This window comes from Ruditapes philippinarum, unplaced genomic scaffold (assembly GCF_026571515.1).
Source record: "Ruditapes philippinarum isolate M1 unplaced genomic scaffold, ASM2657151v2 ctg10048_1_1_1_1, whole genome shotgun sequence".
In the NCBI taxonomy this organism is placed as follows: Eukaryota; Metazoa; Mollusca; class Bivalvia; order Venerida; family Veneridae; genus Ruditapes; species Ruditapes philippinarum.
The window spans coordinates 1-11,165 of NW_026859217.1; the positions used below are offsets into that span (position 1 = coordinate 1).

General features: G+C 34.6%; 1 pseudogene; it reads right to left on the reverse strand.

The window, feature by feature from the left end:
• Window positions 1–559: 559 nt before the first annotated feature.
• LOC132755643 (sushi, von Willebrand factor type A, EGF and pentraxin domain-containing protein 1-like) lies at window positions 560–8,814 on the reverse strand (annotated as a pseudogene).
• Window positions 8,815–11,165: the final 2,351 nt, after the last annotated feature.

Below are 11,165 nucleotides of genomic sequence, written 5' to 3' on the forward strand. Positions count from 1 at the left end.
CTACGAGCAAACGAAAATCATTCAATCTGTAATTTTCAAAATGATAATTCTTGAAATCAAACTGAACATCTGAATATCTACCTCTAAAATCAACTTGTTTATTACATAGCAGCCGGTGGTTTGTTAGAACAATTCTAAGGAAAACACTCGCTGTTACCTTTACTATACATGTAAATATCTAAGAACGAATATATGAATGTATTGTTTTCACTGCATTTTGCAATTCAAAATGGCTGCAGATGAACCATTATACTTAACAGTGGTACTTAAGGATTACGGCCCCTAATAAATCGGTAAATATCGGGTAAAAATGTGAAACGTCGTAGAAGGCTCGAAGCTACGCCACTTATCGTAAACCCTATTTTTAGCGACTGTGACGTCAGTTTTCACAGGAAGCAATATGGCCGCTCGCTTGCGAAACTATCGTGGCCGGTACGCCAAAAAAAAAAACTAAGAAGTTTGAAAGGATATCTTATCCTACAATGTTCAAAAGATTTCGATACTGACATTATGCAATGCAGTCTACTTAAACTCATTGTAGCTCTTCACAATATCATACCTTTAACTATAATATAAAAATGGCAATCGGCTTTGTTCTTGTTTAGGTCCTCGGCCATATACGTCACCTTTGTTGTGCCAATAGGAAACCGTTCAGGTGGCATTACCGCTGGTATGGAAGATAATATTGGAACGTATCCGGAATTATCTACTGCTAAAGGTACCTGAAATGTATTATACATTATATAGAATCATAGGAGATTTTTCCTTCTCATTTTTAACAGTATAAAATTATACCAGGTTCTACAAGAGTGCATAAACAAGAGCCATCGCCGGGCGGGGTAACGCTCGATTTTTTTGATTTTTTCTAAATGCAAACAAATAAAAGGTTCAACCAAATCTTTAAAAAGAAAATTAATTGAAGAACAGAAATTAGTTTGTTTTTTTTTAATTTCAATAAGAAGGTCTATTCACACTTATTGTTTTGTCCAAGTATGAATCATCACCATAATGTTTAATTATCATCCGCGCAGTCTGATCAGGATCCATGATGTTCGCTTACCAACCCTTTTACAAGTAGAGAAAATAATAGCAAACAGCATGGATCCTGATCAGACTGCGCGGATGCGCAGGCTGGTCTGGATCCATGCTGGTCGCAAACGCATTATGTTGGTTTTGTCGTGACGCGGCTCATTTTTTTCACATTGACACAATAACTTTCCAGGTAACAGTTTCAAACAAAATTTTATACTTTCTTAAATTTCTTTGAAATGTTATGCAAGATTAAAATTTGCAATTGATTTTTTTCTTTCTTTTTAATCTTTTGATTTGTTTTATTTTTTCTTGTTTTTGTTGTTGTTTTTTCTGTTAAATTTTGGGTCATCGTCCACGTTTCTATTAACACAAGTCATACGGACGGTAACTCTTAGTAAATTTGTTTACTGGTCAAATTTTATCATCTATAAATTTTTCTCGGAATGGGCGGTTCAAGTCAAGATATCATCAACACGTCATATCACAAATGTCACTTGTTTCAAATGATGATGGATACTCTGGTTTTCGTCTTACCTACGCATTGACTAATATCTGAAGCTGGTGCCCAAACCCCTTCTGGAAGACACTGTTTACTGTGTGGTCCAATCAGTGAATATCCTGGATGACATGTGACTGAACACGTGGTTCCGAATGCTACGTCACCTGCAGTGCATGCCGGGGGATAGATACTTCCATCTCGCACAATCGAAAGTGGTCTGCATGTAACCTCTAATAAAAACGAATCATAGTTTTATCGTTTTTATCAACATTGCCCGAAGATAAATGCAAATGGTACAAAAAGCAATTGTTTCGTGTTATTTTTGTGTTGTGTCATTTTCGGAATTGAGGTTAGGGTGTATGCAAGTCTGCTATTATTTGGTGCCATATGACATTTCAAAACACTAATTTTAAATACATTTTTACCAAGATCAATTTGTCAAAATTATCTATGAAAACTGAATATTTGTTGTTGTTTTTTTTGTTATTGTTTTTGGGTTTAACGTCACATCGACACAGTATAGGTCATATCGCGACGTTCCAGTTTTACTGGTGGAGGAAGACCTAAGGTGCCCTTCCGTGCATTATTTCAGGCACGAACGGGCACCTGAGTAAGCTAGCTTGATAGCTTCCTCACATGAAAGAATCAAAAGTCCCTGTCGGGATTCGAACCCACAGCGGTGAGGGGCAAGTGGTTTGAAGTCAATGACGTTAACCACTCGGCCACGGACGCACCTGAAAAAATGGAATAAGTTGATTACTATATTATAATAGAGTATCATCTAGGTCAGTCAGTGCACCTAACAATATTCCATCCCTTAATTATATGTAAAAAGTATAGTTATTTGGCGATAATGCTTAAACGATATTTATGAAAGACAATCTAATTTCTTACCTCTGCACCGTGTATTTATTCCAGTCCAGAACGCTATGGCGAGGCATGTGCGTTTTCGGGAACCAACCAGTTTGTAACCAGTGTCACATGTAAATCTACACACGGTGTTGAAACTGAAGTCGTCTGTATCACAAATCATGATTCCATTTTTCGGGGTCATCAACGCTGGACAAGTTTTCACTAAAATTTGGAGAGTCAAAAAAAATATAGTAGAATTATAATTCATGTCTTGAAACTAAGATAAATCCTCTGTCCTCAATGTCAAAAAGCTTATTTATCTACATAATTATGTATCCTTTCTTAGTTTAAACAATATTTATTTCAATTTATTCAAAATAAATATATACAGTTTAATCAAATACATTTAATCACACTTATATCCTTCTTTACTTCGATAAGTCCACGCTATATAGCCCTGTGTTAATATAAGAAAAAACATACTGATCATTAAGTTGGTTTCAGAAAAAGAAACTCAGATTATTACCTCTGTAGTCATCACGGCTAGAAAGCATTATAAACTAGAAAAATATGTTACAAATCTAAGTATATTGCATTAACTTACTAATACATTCAGTTTCGGTGCCGGACCACGTGCCGTCCTCTCTACAAATTCTCAAACTGCTTCCACGTAGCTCGTATCCAGGCTTGCACCGCAGACCACAGGCCGCATTAAACACGTGTTTGCACTTGTCGTTAACAAAGTAGCCGTTCTTTGGTACTTCAAGTGATGGACATTTTAACACTGTGTAAGTAAAAGAAATCATCAGGTTGTGAGTGACATCGTTCGACATTGTTGATAAAGATACATGTAAAACAGCAAAATATATCACGTGACAGAGATCTGGAGCAAGCATGCCGTCAGTTTAAAGATTTGAAAATTAACATATTTAAAACATTAAAGTACCCGGTACAATAATAAAAACTGGTTTATAATTATGGTAGTTTTGTAAGGTACCAGTATAACGTCACGTTCAATCATATAACGTCACGTCCACGCATTGTCCGCAATGCACTTTTTCCGTCGACGAAACAATTTGATAAACAACGGTGTTGGTTTCAAGAAGTGGTACTTTGGAACAAGTCACATATGTTGTAGATCTATATTAAAATTATATTGACGTCCTTAATACACACCTATCGCAAATCATTCATGGTTCCTATTTAGTTATATCAAGTTCGCTGACTACTTCTAGTGCCGCTTGCACACTCATAACTAAAATAGTGTACGGTTGGGCACTTCTGTGATATGAACACGACTAAAACAGTACCAGTGCACTTATACGGAGTACAAGACGGAACAAATATATACGACCGGCGCCCAATGACAAATAATTATATAATATACCTGCACAGCCTTTGTTTTAAAGTTCCTGTAACCCTTTTCCGACACACGCACGTTGGTGAACCCATGTGGCCCCCTGGGAACTGTGATTTGATTTTCAATCCGCGGCATTTTAATACACGTTAACACATCTCCTGGAATTTTTTCGGGCTTATATGTTCCTGATGGGCATTCTACAAGGAAAGGTGAAGCATGATTCTATGAACAATACATTCTAACATGAATATTCTAACTACAACGGGAGCAACTGAGGTTTGTTATCGGTCAATAACTTGTGTGCAAAATAAATTTCAGATCATGTCCTCACTCGATCTATGTAAGATTTTCAAATTATATGTTTAACGCTTTTTAACCCTGGAACAAACTGTCCATGTAGCTTATAAATACCGTTAAATCAGCTGTCAATGTTGCATAAATATAAATGGATTCGATATTTCTATAGACTCGGAGTTTACTCTTAAATTCTATATTATTATCTATAATACAGTCTATAACTATTTACTCTGTATCATAAATGCCCCTCTATTATTAGACGACATGAACTAACATTGTGTAAGAAGTTATTAAATTGAGCCGCGTCACGACAAAACCAACATAGTGCGTTTGCGACCAGCATGGATCCAGACCAGCCTGCGCATCCGCGCAGTCTGATCAGGATCCATGCTGTTCGCTTACCAACCCTTTTACAAGTACAGAAACTGATAGCGAACAGCATGGATCCTGATCAGACTGCGCGGATGCGCAGGCTGGTCTGGATCCATGCTGGTCGCAAACCCATTATGTTGGTTTTGTCATGACACGGCTCAATTGTCTGAAACACTTCTTATTCAGCGTAATTTACTCAGGACTCGAAAACAAGACTATAACCAATTACTTTCTTTTCGTGTATTGGAATGCTTACATTTACATATATTTAAATTGGATTGCAAACAATTAAGTGTTCAAAACTATCATAATTTTAACGGAATAAATATAATTGTGGGAACAACCTACCTTGACATCCTCCGAACAGACCGTTACCGAAATATCCAGCGGGACACATGCACTCATATTTGCCAGTATGTGTGCCACAATTGCACGTGGCGACCGTGTCACAACAATTCCTGCCTACACACAAACGGTTACATTTCCAAGGAACTTGCTCAATATACCTTCCGGAAGTCAAATCTGCAAAACACTTAGAAAGTTGTTTGATACCGCTGTGCGGTAAGGGGAATAGTTTTGTTGTTTGTTTGTTGTTGTTGTTGGTTGTTGTTGTTGTTGGTGGTGGTGTGTTGTTGTTGTTGTTGTTGTTATTGTTACTATTATGCAGGAATGTGGATAAATGCCTTTATAAAACAACCAACCAGGCTCATTCTAACGAGATATTAATATTATGAGCGTCCATGTATCCTTTGTTAGTAAGTCGAGAAAATAAAGATCTTTTTAAAATAATGAATTTTCGGTGAGCCATGTCACCCATGGGTCATTGTCATTTGAAGCTCATTCCTACATTATCTTATCAGTTAGTGTCTGCAATTATATACCATACCATTCAATTTGTTTTTAAATCATTTTTAAAATCACAAATCATGCAATTCATCGGCAAAATATAGACAGATTTCATATCATATAACAGAAACGGAAAATAATAACGTGCCTTCATGTAGAGCTCTTTTCGCAAGTGCTTCAAATTCCTCAAAACTGTCTAGAATGTAGGTCGACTCGTTCTTTGGATGAGAAGCAAAGTCGTACAGTTCTCTTACATTCCCGTTCTGTATTCCAAACGTAAATATCTTAATTCCCTGTTGCCTAAGACTTTGGGCAACCGGTCTAGGGTTTCCGCCGTTAGAGAAGCCATCTGTTACTAAAAATATCGCCTTGTTCGATGTCTCTCGGGCATTTGTCAAGACTTTCTGAATAATAAAGAATAGCAAGATAGCGATTTGAATACCCTTGGACAATGCAATTGTGGATTTGAAAATAATGAAACACAAAATGAGAGATTGTATATTTCATTTAATTGAATATGTCCTAAGTCATACTACTAAGTCATACATACTATGAATTTTACTCGCTTGTCATCAATAGATGTTAACACTGACTATTCTTTAAATTATTTCCACGATAAACTAAAATAAAGTTTTCTTTAATTTTCATTCCATTTTACATTTTCATTTTCTGGAATCCTTAGTTTCGTAAACAATGAAAACAACAACAAATAGACCCCCCCCCAGCACCGACTTAAGCAGTATCAAACTATGTAACATTTAACGAGAGTGCAGCTAAATTTACAGGTATGGTAAAGAAAAAAACATATTGTGCGATCATTATTGTTATTACAAACATTACTTGAACACTCCTTTTTATTGTTTATTTGTTTGTTTATGTTTGTTTGTTGTTCTTTTTACCATAATTCATTTTCAGCTATAGAAACACCGCCATGTTTTCTCAATCAATTACATGTATTTTCAAAGGTCAATTGATCTACCCAGTAAGTATTTTTATTTCATTATCATCCAATTTTATATAAAAAAAGCTTAAAGATGAATCGTTCTCATGAAACAGAATTAAAAAGGTATTAATATATATTTTAGAATGGCAATGAAAAACAAGTATGCAAACAATAATCATTGATTAGATTTATTGTACATTATAACAAATGCTTAGAGTTAACTCAATTGATGTTCAATTACTTTTTTGTTTGAACTGCTCTTGCTTTTTTTACACACACACACTAAGGTCCTTGGGAAACATTCCATCTTTCATTGTCGAAGAATTATTTCAGGTGCAAGTGGTCATTTATATTTTGTAGCACCACTGACCTTTTGAAGTTAGCTAGATAGCTTCCTTATATCAAAATATACAAAGTCCTGGGTTTGATTCTTACACACCATGCTGTGACCTTAACAATTTTAAGGAATATACATAACGCACTAATCAGTAGGTCCTTACTTAAATCAGTAGGTCATAACTTAGTTTGATGTTAGCATTATATGGAACACTAGTCTGAATTCTCAAAATTTTATAAAAGTGAAACTCTAAGTGCACTTAAGACCATTAAATGTCTGGTAAATTCGGTATACCGTTAGCTAAAGGAATGCAATATTAAGAATTTAACCTCGTACAATTGTGCAAATAAGCTTTCTTGATATTATTTAATTTATTTCAAACAAAATTTACCTTAGCTTCCAAGAGAGCTCCTAGAGTATAGGTACCTCCGCCTGAATATGTTATTTTCTTCAAATCTTCTTCAAGAAGGGAACATTTGTGCCGGTCTTTGTGGTCGTCTGCTAAATAGTCCACGTGACGAATCACGCGCCCACGTGAGGAAAACGTAATAACCGAGACGCGTGTGTGATTAACATCAACCGTAAAATCTGACAAAAGTTGTTTTACGAATTTGATTTCTTCTCTAAAGTTGTTCTCCCCGACACTTGTAGAACTGTCAACTAGAAAAACCAGATCAATTTGTTTGTTCGCTGTTTTCTTTAGCTCTTGAATGTGGCCTGTGTGAAAGATAAACATAAAATTATTGTTTTTTTTTTTAATGACAAACAGTTTCAAGAATGAGTTCATGGACAATTACCGGCACTCGATTTTTAATGGTGTTATGTTCCGCGTAATGTGTACGTGTGCTTCGGTACGAATATGGGAGTTTCGCTATGCTCAACAAAAAGCGACCGTTCGCATGCCTACTAAACAGTGGCTCTTTCTTATTTTGGTGATCTGTTTAAATGAGAGCCAACGACACTTCCGTTATAGAGCCATCGACCAAAACAAAGCAGAAAAAGGTAAACGCAGTTTATAAAATCATCCGATTTTAAAAAATATGCTTCTTTTTCAAAGATCGAAGAATGCTATGCCACGTAGAACATTTTTCTCATCAGGCTCTCATTTAAACAGATCACCAAAATGTGAAAAGTAGGCGTGGTTTGGTACACAATAATTGCACACCCAAACTTTGACCAGTTTATATGGGTAAGGAAATGCAGTGCGTATGTGATACATGTTCGTAAGTGACGCAGATAACGCTCGTACGTAACAGAGATATGTGGCTTGGGCGCTTTTAATCAAAGGCACGAGTATCGGGCCTGGGAAGAAAATATGACCACATTGATAAAAAACCTCTGTGTTAATCTTAAATGTGTAAAAAACCAACAAAAATAATGCCCCCTTGAAAATATACTATAAGTTTACTTATAATATATTTTTAAGGGGGCATTTTTTTGATACATTTGTGATGAACGCAGAGATTTTGTATCAATGTTGTCATATTTTCTTCCCACGTCCGATACTCGTGCCTGTGCTTTTGATATGGAGATTGCCTCTAATGAATTTCCCCGCAAAAAGTTGTGCTCTTTTGAGAAAGCATATGAAACTGTGTGAGCTTAGCAATGAGCATTCTTTTGTCAGCATTTTTGTTGGACAACTGCGCATTTCTCTCCTACCTAAATACAAATACATTTTGTTTCTTTTTCCTGTCTTTTTTAAATTTGTGTTTTAGTTGAGAGGCCATCTTTGTGTTGTCGTTGTTTTTGTTGTTTATTTGTTGCATTTTTTGTGTGTGCAGAACTTTATGTAATAGAATCATGTTAATTACTAAAATAAAACAAATGACATGCCAACTTATATGAGCATTATTTAAGGCGTTCTCTATACTACTACTTCATTTTATTTATTTATTTTTACAATACATAAATATGGTATTTATTATTTTAATAAATCAACTCACCTTTTAGGATATTTCCAAGCGTTTCTACTTTAGATTTAGAATCCACTCTCGTAGAATGTGGTTTCTGTAAATATTGATTATAATTGAATTTTACAACTTCCTCATAATCGTCATAGTCCTGATAAAATTCCGTAAATCCGTCACTTAAAACAATTACGTAACACACCAACAACAAAACAACTTTCATCTTTTATAGCTTTTATGTTCGAGCAACAAAGAAAGGTAAACTTTACAGCTTACAACTTCCTTCAATGATTTTAGTCTTTTCTATACCGTATGCTGTTCTCGCATATTTGATATACAGAAGAAAAAAAAACTACTTTTCATTTCAAGTTATTTTTTTTATTAAATAATAACAACATATGTTTTATATACGTGTGCATAAGGTACACTGGAGTCGTAAAATATATCGTAATTCCTAGATAAACAGGTTTTGGTTCAATATTTTGTTTACATTATTTAGAGATTGAATAAATAGACTTGAAATGCTATGCCAATGATATGGGACAAAATTGTAAAACTAGCATCAAATTTCACTTCTGTTTACTGTAGTTTAAAACATTCTAAGATAAGAAGAATCTATCAGAGATGTATTATCAATGTTATTGATTTATCTATCTATTTATAATGCTTCCTTGATTGCCTGCCTTGCCTTGTATTTTATTTATTTATTTTCTTTTATTTATCTTTTATTTTATTCTTTATCATTTTTTTGTAAATCCGTTTTTAAAATAGTTTTGTTGGTAATTAATAATTTATTTGTTTTGTAAATAATGTCAATATTTTTGTCTTTCGAATAGTAAAACCTTTTTTGTGTAAGATTCTAAAGTCCATGTGTCACAGGGTAAGGAAAATGCATGCATTCATTCATTCATATTTAATTCTCTCTTAAATATTTTTCTACAGATCCCCTATAATTATCTGGCCTCAACACACTAGCGCTAGTCAGATTTTTTGTCGGAAAATAGACAGTCCAAACTGCAGTAAAAAAATTGTTGCAATGAAAGCTATATACAATTTGCAAGTCGGAGATAAACGCATCATAAATACGAAAGATAAGGTTATCAGACGTATTCATCAATTTGTTTATTATTAAGTGAAATTGCACTTTGGCATAGTGCAGGGCTAGGAATCAAATATTTGCCGCCATCTTTAAATGAAAATTTTTACTTTTGTGTTTTACTCTTTTTGTTGGAAAATACTGAAAACAAGATATATGTATGAACACAGTTTATTTTGCTTTATCCACTGTTCCCCCCCTCAAAATCAACAATATACTTGTTTCAGAGTTTACGATTAACTTAAAATTATAATTTTGCATCATTTTCTAAAATTTCAATTGAAACAAATGTTTATTTTCCAAAAAATATATTTTTTGTACAAAATGTTACGACGCAGTTGAAAATAAAATATGATACAGCGCAGTTGTATATTTTAATTGTAGGCTGTATAATGGTTGTGGCACTGTTAATGTCGCACTTGCCGCTAAATGTCGCACATTTGCCGCTAAATGTCGCAACCGCCGCTAAATGTCGCACAATCATTTGCCGTTTAATATCGCAATGTTAACGTTAAATGTCGCCCGAATTTCCCTTACCATTAAATGTCGCAACACTACCGTTAAATGTTGCAAGATATAATTTTATGTTTAACTCGATTTTTATTGTTTTATTGTATCAATTAAATATGCCTACTGAAGACGAATTATTTCTGTTTGAAAGCAGTTGACTTTTTTATACTAGTATATGAAAATGCGCTACAATTTAGACGACGATAATACACATCTTGTAAGTAATATATATTGTTTTGCGTTCGATTTTTAGCTGATCTTATGCAAGTACATATAGATAATTATACAACTGTCTACTATTTGGATGAAACTGCAAAATTGGCATTGTTCTGTAAATAGTTGTGTACAATCATGTTTGTAATATTGGCAGAAGAGATAGGCTAACGGCCTGGCTGCCTGAGGCAACGGAATGATGGCCTAGTAGACTGAGGAGGCAAATTGTCTCGCAGTCGGAAGAGGAAACCTAAATTGTTGACGACCGGCCTTTGCCTAACGCCCTAAAATCCTAACGTCGGCAGTCCAACATCGATATCATCCTTGCAACCTGAAGTTGGCAATCCAACAGCCTAATGTCGGCGGTCTAGTAGCTTTAAGTTAGTGACATATTGTAAATATGGAAACGATTTAAAATAAAGTAATTTTTATGAAAGGTCATGCAAAAGCACATACATATGTTTGATTATGAAGAAATACACCTTTACCTCTAAGACGCTGAACTTGGCAGTCCATCAGCATAAAGCTGGCAGTCTAGGAGTCTGACAGCCTAAAATTAGTGACACGTTATAAAAAAATGGAACGATCAAAATGCTTTATAGTTTTTATGCCCCTGTGCATAAATTAATTAAAATATCCGTCCGTTTGTCAATCTGTTCGTATGAGGTTAACCTTAACAGCCTTTATTTATTGCCGAATGTATTTCATATTTGGTAAGAAGCTAACTTGCATGGTATTTTGTCTTTTGATTGAGGTAGGGATCAGTGGGTTAAGGTCACAAGTGCTAAAATAGATCTTTATACTTTTGCACATACAACCTTTATTTGTATCATAGTTTGGAGACCTTTCTGTTGAAAATGTGTTAGTGTTAAATCGTATACATATACATGCGTTAATTGGA